This window comes from Neodiprion fabricii, chromosome 6 (assembly GCF_021155785.1).
Source record: "Neodiprion fabricii isolate iyNeoFabr1 chromosome 6, iyNeoFabr1.1, whole genome shotgun sequence".
Classification (NCBI taxonomy): Eukaryota; Metazoa; Arthropoda; class Insecta; order Hymenoptera; family Diprionidae; genus Neodiprion; species Neodiprion fabricii.
Genome location: NC_060244.1, coordinates 9768619 through 9782219, shown reverse-complemented (window position 1 = coordinate 9782219; position 13601 = coordinate 9768619). Strand labels below are relative to the sequence as shown.

Below are 13601 nucleotides of genomic sequence, written 5' to 3'. Positions count from 1 at the left end.
GCAAACTTAAGGAGGTTTCTATTTTTGAATTACAGTTTGAATTACCTGAAGTTGCGTACTTGCCATACAATACAGTCTTGTGAAATTATTTCAAATCCGAAGATTGCCTTTTATTTATTTCCAAGACCTAAGTTTAGAAAATTGGATAATTTCGGAAGACAAGATGAGAATACCGTAATTACGTCGAATAGAATATATTGCTGGGGCAACGGCGGGAATTCCTCGCCATGCAGAATTTCATCGGATCTCTTGAAATTTTATAATTAACAACTACGTGCGTACAGCCCGCGCTTATATATACTCGGTGGCTTGAATGGTTCTAAATGGTTAAGCCAGCGCGCTCACTTTTCACCGCGAGGCGCGTGGGGTCGAGTACCACACACAAGAGGGCAGCATTTAATTGCGAGATCTCGTCGGTTTACCTCGATTACAACGAGCGGGGTATTACGCGCTTCAGATGAGCCTAATGCCGTGCGGCGCTGGTGAAAAAGGAAAATTAGAAGGAAAGGAAGAAAGAAGAGAGCGAAAAACTTCGCTCTGGGGGCCGAAAAGCCCGCCGGAATTCGGAAGCGGCCATTTTCTATAGACACTGTAGGGCTAAACACCGGGCGTATCGCGTATCAAGCGATATCCCGCCTCCAGGCGTTAGAAGTGTCATTAACGCTCCCTGCAAGCGTTTGTAATCGCATTAATTTTCATGGGAAACGGAAAACGTTCGGGAAACTTTGGGTGAACGACTTGGTATGCTCTGCAGAGAGAGAGAGAGAGAGAGAGAGAGAGAGAGGGAGAGAGAGAGAGAGAGAGGGCGAGAGAGTCGATCTTCTCCCTCGCATTTACAGGCGGCGTGGCTCACGTTTAGCACTGAAGCATCTTCAGCGCGAACATCTGTTCGTAGCCTTGCGGCCAAATTGCATGTCCTTAAATCAAGTCTCTTCGGCTACGATGACAGTTACCGATATGCTAATAATTGCTCTCAACGTCATTTGCGCACGACTCGCTCATTTCGGCAAGAATAATTTTTCGTCCCTGTATTTATATTTCTTTATTTTTCTTTGCATAATCGCGGATGCGAATTTTTGAAACTCAATCAAATTCCTTATAATTCCACAAAGTAATGGCGTATAGTTGTGTTGTATGTAACTGCGTTTCATTCAAATGTATTGTATGCTTAAGCCGGGTAAAGGAATGTCGATGATTGGCGGAAATGAAAAGGATATGAGCGTAATTTTTTGAGAGATGGAGGACTTTGCGAATAATTAGTTATATTATAGGACTAGGTGAAATATTAAAAAATCCAAAAAAAAAGCAGCGCGCAACGAAAAATGTTCTCAGGTATGATAAACGTGACAGGATTTATAGATAAAAATATATTTTCCTTTTTTTTTTTTTTTTGAATATTGCAGTTTTTTTTTATCATTTTGCATCATTTTTTTAAGCTCTTACGTAATCACGAAATTGCGTACCAGATTATAGAAGGTGGTTCTTGATCCGCTTTATATCTGCTCGCCTGAGTCTCTCTCTCTCTCTCTCTCTCTATCTCTCTCTTACACACAATAGCGGATTATGAAAAAAAGTTTTTCAACTCTCCCGTTTTAACGACGTGATTTTACGTTATGTGACCGCCATTTGAATTTTATTCAATTATGATATCACCCACTCGGTCCGCGCATTCATTTCGACATGGCTTGTAAATCTACGATTCTTTGATCATCCACGAATGATCCGGAACAAGGAATGAAAAAAATTCACAAAACTTATACCAACGCGCGTTATAAAACGAGAATCGATATTAATTATTTCAGAATTGACCTGCACGTTGAAATTACACGGTATTCGTATAATATAATATCACATTTTATAATCAAAAACTTTTTCGAACATTTTTTCACGTGAAAATATTTTATTCTTCTTTTTCTGATTTTTGCAATTTGTTCCAAACACTTTGATTTATATCAGATGGGCTTTTCCCGACACGTGGTTTTGATTCTGAATAAACCGTAGCGCGTATCGTCGATTTTCTTTAACGAAAAGACACTCGCCGAGTCTTCTGGTCTGACTGAACCGAAATACTCGAATATAGGTGTAGCAGCTATTCGGTGTTCCACATAGTGGGAAAACTCTCTTTCTCTTTCTCTCTCTCTCTCTCTCTCTCTCTCCCTCTTTACCTCTTGGGCTATTTTCGTTAGGCTTCGACCGACTAATCTATTTTATTTTTCTCAAAATAATATGCGTACCAGGTGGTCTCCGCAGCTATTACAAACTAGTATAAATTGTTACACCCATTGCAATATACGCACGTGCGCGACGAAAATTTCTCTCTGAATTTTCAAACAATTCTATGCAGTAAATGAAGAGTCAGCGTTCGACCGGTTATAAGAAACGCAGCTTATTGAGATTCGCGAAAAACAAACGGAAAAAGGCTATCGATGCAACAAACGTTGAACTGTTATCGATTTCGCCAAAGCGAACGAAACGCGATTTGTTTGACAGAGGCAAATATCCGTACATCCAAGTCATGCTCTGTAAAATCTACAGATTTTACGAATTCAACGAATCGAATCGCCCACACTTTTACAGGCTCTGTTGGTCCAATTGGTCGCACGGAATCTCTACCTGCTACCTCGCTGTGGTCGGTTTTCCGATACTGATGAATGATTCAGCGCTATCTCGCCGTACCGAGCAACGCGCTGCTACTCTTATTAATCTAGAGGTAATAGTTAATGCAACACTTGTCCACTTGCCTTGCCGTTAAGTTCTTAGGGCAAAGAATCCTGAGGTTTTAATCCTCCCTCTTCGATGAACTTCAGCTTTTAAAATCCACGGTAAGAATCTGCCCGCTTCTACCGAAGATTTAATTTCGTTCGAACGCAGGGAGTAAAATATGTTCACATTATTTTAGACTGGCTGTAAGCGATTTTTATTCCTTTATAAAGTATGTCTGAAATGTTTTGACAGCCTCCTCGAATTTGTCTGCACAGTTTTCGAGCATTGATGAACACTTGACTCGAGTTTTGATAATCAAGTTTACAAACATTACTTTTCATATTTTAGGAAAGTGAAATACAAACTTCAAAAGCAAACATAAGTTTTCACACACTGATCTGAGATCAATATTTTCCCCCTAAAATTTTATAACTACGTCTCTGTTTATAGAATTCTTTGGTTCTCATCCCACGTTGTAAGTAACAATAAAATGGAATGAATTCAATTCAATGAACAAGCTCCACAAATTTTGAATAACACTTTACATGAATTTTCACAATGAATTAATTGATTTGCCGAAATTCCTATAAGCAAGGCTTCCAACATCCATAAGTTTCTTAAAAATACCCGTATTTTGAGTTTGCAGAGAATATGAACAAGATATCTTCCATTAATTTACCAAAATTGGCTTCAAACGAACGATTCAAATTCATGCCGCAGTTTTCTTCGTTGAACACCCCAAGTTATTGCTATACTCATGAAATTGAACCGATACCAAGGTGGAAACTGACGCGCGTTTCCTCGTCCAGATCACGATGCAGATCCTGCAGAACGTGAAATCCGATGGTGCAATTACCAGGGCGCGTTGTAACCGTGAGCTTAGCGTTAGACTAACCACCCGGAAGTGCCGCCATTGTCCACCACTAATCTGATCACAGATGCTCTTCCGTTCCCGCACAATGTTTGTTTGCGGTTGCGCTGGCGGATCCGGAGAACACCGCAGAGACTCTGTGCCGGAGTGTTTCAATAGTCCTAATCTCTCTCTTCCTCCCCCCCTCCCCCCTCCCCCGCCCCCCGACACCAGCCCTTCCTCTTTCTCTTTCTCTCCGGCCATCTCCGATCACGGAATCAAGGGGGTAAACCGCGTGATAAGCTCGTTCATCCCTCCACTCCAGAGAAAAAAAGAAACCAGTTGTCTCGGATAACAGATTATGTTTTACATAAATTGTGGATTTTCCGTGAAGATTTTTGAGTCAATTACTCGTTTCGATATTGTTTGACTTAATACATTTTTAAACATTAAAACAATGAAAATAATGCTTGATAATTTAATAACATATCCAAGAATACTTGTTTGTAAATTGTTTTATTGCCTTGAAGTTTACAAGTCTTCCAGTTTACGTGATAATCGTGCGTAGATCGTGCAACATAACCTCACTTTTTTTTCGAAATTCAATATTTCTTCGTACTATTCGGTATTCCAATGTTTTCTGATGAAATTTAGAATCATTATGAATACACGCAGTGTGTGCTTTATTTTTTTATGATACCTACTTTCCAAATGTTCGTTCATTACTTAAAATAAGTCTACTGAGAGTAGTTCTTCGACTGGTTCCAGTGTTAAAACTACAAGTTCAATATTCTTTTTTCGCAGTATTTAGTCGGTGAACTGACCTAAAGGTTTGCACACGTAAATGCATAATTGTCAGTTTCTGTGTATTTGAATTTGAACGTTTTATAACCTTTAATGAAATTGTGACGCTGCCACTTGAATCCACGGGAATAATTCACTCGTCGCAAGGAGGCATTCCGGGTTTGTTCAATCCTCACACGGTGAACAATAAAGTCAACCATCCAGGGTCCTAAGAATTTCCATGTAATCTCGCAGTGCCTCAGATGTAAAGCAACGAAGTATCAAATCGAGAGTCGAAATACTATGAGAGAAATATCCGAGTGCGGTAAGTCTTCGGAAATATGGCAAGCCCCAACTGCTTCGGGCCGGATCCTTATGAAAGCTCAACGTTCTATAATTTCTGTGGTTTTCCAAGCTGCTCCGCACTTTTCCAATCATTTTTTTAGACGTTTCATGCACTGTCGACGAAGCGGCTGAACGATCCTAGTCCAACGATTGGTTTGTCTCGGAGCCCTTGACCTGGCTCAGCGGTGAGTTGGGACAATCGAAGTATTTTAGGTAGTTTTCAAACAAAGGGTATAGAAATCATACAGAGTTATTTCGTCCGACGAAAGCCTCGACCGACCACGTGAGGATATATTGTGTCTCGTGTGTATAAATGCGCGAAAAGGGAGGAGGAAAGACACGCAAACCATCTCCTTTGATATGCACCGATCGTATATCATTTCCAAATAATAATTGGCCATTATATTCCGACACCGTCTGTTCTTATACGTTGTAGATGTATGCAGGCACGCGAAAGGCGACGAGTCAAAGCAGCGGAAGCCGGTGCTCGTGTCGCTTTAAGGTGTCAGTCACACTAATACCTGTATTTTGCGTCTAATATCTGCGGGCGAAACGCTGAGGCGCGATTATTGTTCATTGACAACCGACGTGTCTGAATATAATCATAAACCAATGGTTGAGGAGCGTCGAGTCGAACCTCGGCTCTCGTACGATTTTGAACGGCCTAAGTAGGTTCACGCGTTTCGACGTCGGATACATACAAATCCATCGATTTTACACCGTGCATGATTCGACGTCACGAACTCTGGATAGAAAGTGATCGGGATTCACATGGAAACGATTCGTTTTTGGGTGACGTTTTACTTATTCACTCGTTTCACCTTTGACTTTCACGCTTTCTTCAACCTTTGACATAATTGTACGGATTATCAAGAAGCCAGCCTGGGTAGGCAGCGTGGCGAGGTTATAAGGTTTTTGAATTATAGAGAGCCGAGGCGAAGAAGAGAGACAGCGAGGGCAAAGCAAGAGCCCCTTTCTAATTAGCTCTGGTCCCGGGGTTTTTGTTTAATTAACACGCACGTGAGCGCGAGAGCATCGTGTGCGCGGAAAGCCCTTCCTTCTATTTCCTCCGAGCTTCTGTTCCCCGTTAGATAGGTGCAGGGTGTTTGTTTACTGAAAATGGGCCAAACGACCGTGTTAAGCGCATGCAAAGGGTTATCCGCCGCGCGATGAGCGCTGACAAATTTTCCGCGTCGGAAAAAAGGAGGGAAAACATCCGTAAGTTAATGAAAATTATCCTTCGAGCTGGGCTTTTATCTCAAGATTGAAAGAAGGAACGACGAGTCTTCAATTGACTCTGCGCTCTACAGCTTCGGAGCCAAAACCGAGCTCGAGCGTCTCATTTTATATTGTCGCCTTTAGTCTTTCTTCATCTTTTTTTTCTTCTTCTTTGATTTTTACCCCGGGGTTGTTACACGGCGGATATAATAAATCCCGGAGAAAAAGGAGCAAGCGAAGCTTTTGCACCGCGTCGTTTTGCACAGTCGAGCTCGGTTTTCCTCGGTTGAATTCGTCCGAGCTCGGTTCAGAGCCGGACGTTAGGTGCAGGTGGTGTCGGTGTATTTATAGCCTCGGCGTGACTCGTCTCTTCTCTCTGTACCAATACTCAACCGACGAGCTCGATGGACCAGGGGGAAGGCCGTCGCGACGCCAACGTCGAGAAGCCTCGAATGGTTCGACGCCGAGTCCTCAGACACTAAAGCCCGTCTTTCAGTCTGGAGGGAAAAAAATCTACTCAACTTGTCTCGGGTCTGGAGACTCATTCGTTTCGCCGTCGGCGGTGTTGGGCTGGAATTCAGCATTGAAGTTGCCGAGCTAGGGAAGGTGTTTGGTTTGAAACTGGATCAATTTACTCGTATTGCAGTGCTGATCAAGCTGAGCGTTCCGAGGAACACACTCATCGAGTTATTTCGAATTGTTCCAAGTCCTTTAGAGACTGCTAATCAGGGAAGAAAGTCGGTCAGGATTTTGTTCGGCTAGCGATGACGCTACTCGTTTGAATAAACAGAGTTTCCTTTGAAGTTTTCCGTTGAATCAGTATGAGAGTGGTTAACCTCGTTGGTAGATTTCCCCTGGTTATTAATTGTCGAAGCAGAAGCTTCGCGCATGGTAGTTGCACGCTTTTCAGTTTTCAATTTCTTCTTTCCTGCTGGAAATTTCAGAATTAATAACGCAATCGCGGAACTCCGGGAGAGAGGATTTCAGAATAGAGATTTAGCTTCCACTTGACGCGGATCTCTCGTGTCAAAGCGGTGGCGTGATGCTCTTTCCGAGAAATCATAGGAGGAGCAAAAGCCCGGGCTTTGGTGAAATTGGTCAACACTTTTACCGCGCAGTACAATCAGATAACATCGGTACCAAGGGCTGGCGGCAAGTCGCGCGTCACTTCCAGTCAGCCTCGAACGACTAACTGCTCCCAGCAGCGGCTCAAGTTTTGTCCGAAGTTCGCGGGGTGGGAAACTTGTTTGTTCGCGCGAGTGCTATTTCGGTGGAGATGAACTTGCCTCGCGCACAATCAGGTCTTATCTAAACGTGACTGGCGTGTTCTTAATGGTCCCCGAGCGACCAGGAATTGTTTCTTCCCTCGCCAGACGATGCAAATCACTCTATACCTTCGATTGATTTTACTCCCCATTAGATTTTTATCTCACCAAAAGTCTGTACAAGCGATTCCAACACTAACTCGATCACTTCGTCACGTAGCTTGTCCAATTAGCCAAAACACCCATTTCCCCAATTTTCAACCCGTCCAATCGAATCATATTACTTTCATTATCTAACATCGATTATACAGAAGTTCGGGTAGACGGTGTTTTGTTAGAAATCATTATCAAAGCTCAGCGATCGCTATTCCGATTCAAACAGCGGTGCCAATCTCGCATTAACTACAACTGCAAAATGCGTCGTGGAGCTTCAGCATGATCTGGTCAGCTGTACAATGACGCTATTTAGCTCCGGTGTAACATGGCTCGAGGTTCTATCAGCATATCCATGGTTACGTGGATCACCGACACTGTGTAGCAGCAGAGATGCGCAGGGTGAATAGGGGATGATGTTGTGCTGGACAAGCGGATAGCATGTAAGACAGAATCGTGCCGGAGTTGGTGAAAGGCTGCTCGGCACATTGGACTACCGATGATTGTCTCCCGGATTCCCATCGAATCACCCCGCCAGTTGAAGCCATGATGTCTCCGACGTCGTAGCTGATAGCAAAACCCCCACAGGGAAATCGTCGCCTAGATCGCTCATCCATTCACACTGCACCTCAACTGTGCACGGAATCTTTCGATAACGGTTTGATTTTCTTCGAATCACTTTTCACTGAGTTTATCTTTTTTAATTCACCATTATCATTGTATCGTTTTCGATAGTCGTTATGCAATTGACGGACATTTCGCGAAATTTTTCTGGTTTATCCTTCTTTTATGGGCTTATGATCTGAGAAAAACAGTGATCGGGATTTACGTTCGATGGTAGTTTCAAAAAATTCTTTGAATACCTAAGAGCGGTGTTAAGTGGGTTTGATACTCGCAATCATCTCTAAGAACAATTGATTCCCTCTGCCCGCAGAGTTCAATAGTCGAAAGTGTGAACGCGATCCTAAACGAAGTACTTCGATCGTAATTTTCACCTCCTTGAGTCCATCAATCGTTTCGTCTCTTCTTCGATCATTTCGTACAAAGAAAAAGCGAAGAATATAGAAAAAAACAATCACAGTTCCACGGGGAATCGTCTAACCGATACCACCTCACACCTTACGAGGGTAGATTTTCGGGGGAGAAAAATAAGAGACGCGTTTCAATCGACCGTTTTCTATCCGCATCTGACAAAAAGCCTCCGCAACTAACTCGGCGGCTTCTCGAAGACAATTGATTCCGCTTGATGCGAGGCGAGACGGGACACGCGTATAAGTGGCCTCGAGTTACGCGTCTTAAGCTCTCGAGACGTCTTTCGACGCCTCCAGTCCGCAAAAGAGACAGCGAGAAGGGCGGCCGGGGCGAAAGAGCGAGAAAGCTCGCGGATGGGGTGGCGAAGAGGAGCGCCAGGGATAACGCTGCAAAAGCAACAGGTGCCGACGGCTAGCTAGCCACCCTCCACCCTCCACCCTCCACCCTCCACCCGCTAGCCCCTCTTCGCCGGCAGATCCCGGCAAGATAGCAAAAATGTTTAATGGGGTGAACTCTCCGGAAAATACCGCCTTATATATATATATATATATATATACATACATCTATGTACACACACACATATATATATATATATATATATATATATATATATTAGGTATATAACGTTGGATACGTGCGGCTGCGACTGTTCCTGGAATATTGTTTTCTCGGTTCGTTCAATTAATCCATTTATTTTATAGGGTGTATCGATTCTTTGTTTGAAAATTGTCACCGATTGTAATACACGTTTTGTATAGATTTTTTTTGTTTTCACAAAGAGTCTCGGTTTAAGATTATTATTACATTGTTATCAGTATTTTGATTAATAGAGTTTAGGACTTTGGTGATGCTTAGAATGTGGGAAACACTTGTAAAAAGGCATCAAATTTTACGTCGTTAGTAAGGTTTCACTTCATCGAGAGTACTGACTACCATTGTATACCGTTGAAAATGTGAAATTTCTTTAAATATTTTAAGTCTGTATAAGCTCGCACAAATTAAGCTCGAACGAAGGAAGATGAATAACACAAATTTCACTTGTTAGAGATAAAATTTATTCGGATTTTTTTTTATCACGTTAAGTTTGGACAAACGCGTGTGACTTGAATTTACATACGAAAATGACGGATTTTGTACCAGTTGCTGTGAAGTATTACACAAAATTTTCAGCTGTGTTGTTATTCAAGAAATGAGATGATAAAGTATAAGTATTTGAATGGATTTGTCTGCAAATCAACATTTTCGAATTACTGTAGTGGATATATGCTTGAAGTTATTATCATATTTTGTGTTACTTGTGTACTGATTGATTCTCGTTGAAATTGTGCTGAAATAAATATACTACAAGTAGTCGCTATTTATAGACTGGCTGTGAAAGCTAAATCACCCGAAGGCCTGAAAACATCAGGAAAAAATCACTTGCTAGGAAATTAAACTGATGAAATTTTCAAAATAACTCATAACGCGAAAACTAATGGTGCTATCAAAATCATCAGAATCTTGAATTAAGGTTTGATTCTTTCGATACGTTTCACATTGTTTATTTAATTTTTGTTCTAAGATAGCCAGAAAAAACATTGAATTTCGACTCAGAGAAAACTCGAAAATACAGAAGACTTTTGCTCAGGATCAAAAGATAAATAATGATGACTCTAGTCCCTTGAACGGCTTCTTCAGGGATGTAAGGATTATCCGGTAAAAAGGTTCCAACCAAAGAAGCGCATCTTTTCATCACAGCCATTAAAATCAATTTTGTGAAGATATAATTAATCAAGACTCCACAGCGTTGGTCGAGTGAAGCCTCGTTTATGCTGTTTCTTCGGTGCACGGAGCAATGTTTTCAAACAAACAACGTCAAATTGAGATCGGTCAATTGTAGCGCGGCGCGTAATCCAGAGGTGTTAATTCCGTGACAGAGAAACGTCACGGTAAAATTGGCAGGGTGCATAGAATCCGCGTTGTTGAACATCGCCTCCACCATTTTACAGCTCAACTGTTATTGGACAAACCGGGGTGAAATGGTCGTTCGATAATCCTCACGGACTACCGATTCGTCGCTGCAGCTAACTCAGTACTGACGGTCTGTTATCTGATATTGTACCCAGTTATTACATGCTTTATTGAGGAAACAATTCCCTTGGTACGTAAGCGATGCCAATTCGCGTGCGGACAATTACGAGCTTTCGATGGCTCGTGACAAACGTTAGGATAAAGGAATTTTTTACTCTTTATCGAAGAGTGATATGGATTGAAAAATCGCACTAGAATTCGTTACGATCACGGTGGGTAATTTAGCGCCGTTATCGACAAAAATTCGACACCAATGAACAGTTTGCCGGAATATTTTCATTTACGAGTTAAAACTTGCGACAGATTCGTTTGTTGGATAGCATAAGATGAAAACTGTGGGAAAATAGCGGGGAGGCGAGGCACCTCAGAGATGAGTATTTGATCAAGGAGAGTTGAAACAGTTGCCAGCTCTCTCAGCTATCAAGATAAAGTAGTAAATTTTTTTTAATTGCTTTATTCTAGGCGGTGGGATACGAGGGACTGCAGAAGAAAAAGACAGACAAGGGGAGAGAGAGAGAGAGAGAGAGAGAGGACGAGAGAGTTTACATAATTTCAGACGTGGAATGAAAGGTAAGACGATGCAGGGTTAATACTTTGTACATTGAAAATTAAATTCAATTGAAAATCTTTAAATCGTTTCGAAGTTTAATAAACATAAGAGCGAATGAGAACGAGATGCAGAGAGAAAGAGAGAGAGAGAGAGAAAGAGAGAAAAGGAGAGGGATAAAGTGGAAAGCGATTTTTTGTACCACGTAATTTTTCCTTGCTCTTGCCTTTTTTTCGTAAAGTTATAATTTACTTTTTAATTTTGGACAAATTTAATTAGAGGGGCCGATGGAACGCTCTGGTTTAATTAATGCGTTTCATTTCTTTCCAACAAATGCGTTATTCCTCCTTTGTGAATGTTATTTAATATTCCTTATTACTTTTTCTTATTATTTTTAATTACTATCCGCTCTTTAGCCGTTTACTTCGGTCTTTTACCCCGAATCGGGGGAGTGAATTCACTGTATTCACATATGTACGCGCGTACGGTTACAGGGAAAATTATTTTCCCCCTCAAATTCTGCCGTTATACCTTTCACGCTAATTAATGTATTCGCAATAATTGAAAACACGTTATTCTTTGTCGAAACTTTCTTGTTGTTATCATTCGAGAAACAGAGGCTCTCACTTATTTGCATTGCAAGGTTCATTAATTGTAGAACATATGAAAATTCGCTGCGCTCGAATTCTTATACGTAGAAAAATTACGTAGATATAAGGAGATGTTTTGGAGAGGGGTTCGCAAAATTGATGAGCAGAAAGTTAACAATGAGGCTTTAATAAAGAGAAGAAATGAACGAACAAATCTTCACCAATCGCGTAAGGGAAATTTTTTTTTTTTTTCATTCAACACGGCCATTTCCCAGTCCCTCATGGATTAGGGGATGAAGGAAACTGCGCCCAGCACTGCACTTGGCTTACAGCGTCAGCTTTCTAAACCCACCCTTGACTTAAACGTATACATATACACACACGCATAAATGTTGAGGGTATAATAAACAGAAACTGAGCACCTGGCCACCATGAATTTATATTTTATATTCAACGTGCTTTTACGAGCTTCGGACCGTTTTGCATTAGTGTTTTATCCGCGAGCGCCTTACGCCCACCCTTTTCCGTAGCTTGAGTCGAAACCGTCGCGGATTCGTACGTCTGCGAAATATAATTTCAATTTGAAAATTTTACATGTCACCGTTGAACGATGAATCAGATTCATCCGACAATAAACACCATGTATTTAAATTATATGTTTCTAAAGTGAGTTCAGTGGCTCAACCAGACTGGTCAGAGAAATCAATGGTCACTCGTTTTTGTCGTAACTCAAAACGATCGATTGAATAATCAGTTTCATATAGTGAAAGTCATTTTAATTTCTGATAATTTGGCGTCTAAATTGTCTCGAAATACTTTGAAAATTTCAATGCTAAAAGCAAAAGAACGAAAGATTGAAAAAAAAAGAGAAGCGGCTGAATGACGTAATTGATTTTTGAGACTCACGTAGAACGCTATAGGCGATATTTTCGCAGCGAAATAAGCTGTGGCAGGGCGTTATTCTCCGAGCATCTGTGACCCGTGGACCCCACGGTTGGGGTGGCGCCTTTGTTTTGGTACAAGAGACACGGCTTCTCAGCCAAAATCTGTTATTTCAGGTTAGCCGAATAAATCTGAATAATATTTTTCAATCGAATTTCACGACCGTCGCATAAACCAGGACGATGTACTGCTCAGGCTTCGATATGACTTTACTTCTTTACATAAAATCAAAGATATTGCCAATGGAAATATACGTGCAGTATGTATTATATACACTCTGGGTATATCTACGTCTGCGTAAAATTTCTTTTTCTTTGTTATATTTTTTACCTTTTAAATACCCTGCACCTATGTCGCTGAAGAAGAATCCCTTCAGATATTTTATTGCTTTAATGTGAATTATTATTATATATACATATATTCTGCTTATTCCATCATCTGAGAATTTGAAAATCGTTTCAATTCTTACTCGAGATATATCGCGTGAAAGTTCCAAAATACCGATTTGATAGAATAACGATTCATCTTGGAATCACTTTACGCAAGCAAATTGTGTACCTGAGCTTATTTATTTCCAAAAGCAATTGATTTCTAAGGAGCGAAGTGTGTGACATCACGAATAAGAAAAGTTTTCATTTTTGGAAGACGTATGTTTCATTTATTTTCCCTCGCTTTCAATTACACGAAACGTGCACTTTAGTTTTATTACACACCGTTAAAAATAATGGTGCTAAAGTTGACCAAAACTAAACTTCGTGAACCACCGAATAACAATTTTTGTATTAAATTCGGAAATTCGTCATCAAATAGTGTTAAATTAACTTCAAATTACCCAGTACAGAGTTTCTCTCACATTGTACCCAACCTGTTTCATTTATATCTTCTCCTTGTAGATACTCTACTGAAAATGACCATGTCTTAAATCATAAAATGTTATGAACGAAATCAGCGTGTATTTTATCACATAATTTACCTTGAAAATTCGAGAGAATGTATAAAAAAAATCACGTAACGAATCACAAAAACGCGAATCATTAAATATACTAGATCAAAAATGATCTAGTCGACTGTATACGACTCTTGATCCAGTGTATTTTATGATT

The 13601-nt window shown here is 40.8% G+C and overlaps 1 protein-coding gene across 4 annotated transcripts in view; it reads right to left on the bottom strand.

The window, feature by feature from the left end:
• LOC124184208 (delta-sarcoglycan) overlaps positions 1–13601 on the bottom strand; it is a 166102-nt gene that overhangs the window by 54905 nt on the left and 97596 nt on the right. Inside the window, exon 1 of one of the 4 annotated variants that reach the window (XM_046573639.1) lies at positions 1464–1887. The exons of 1 other annotated variant lie outside the window; for it this stretch is intronic. The gene's annotated coding sequence lies outside the window, so the exon portion shown is untranslated. Of the gene's footprint in view, positions 1–182; positions 480–1463; positions 1888–13601 lie in introns of those variants that run through there. 2 more of the 4 variants (XM_046573640.1, XM_046573638.1) reach the window with 2 other exon arrangements.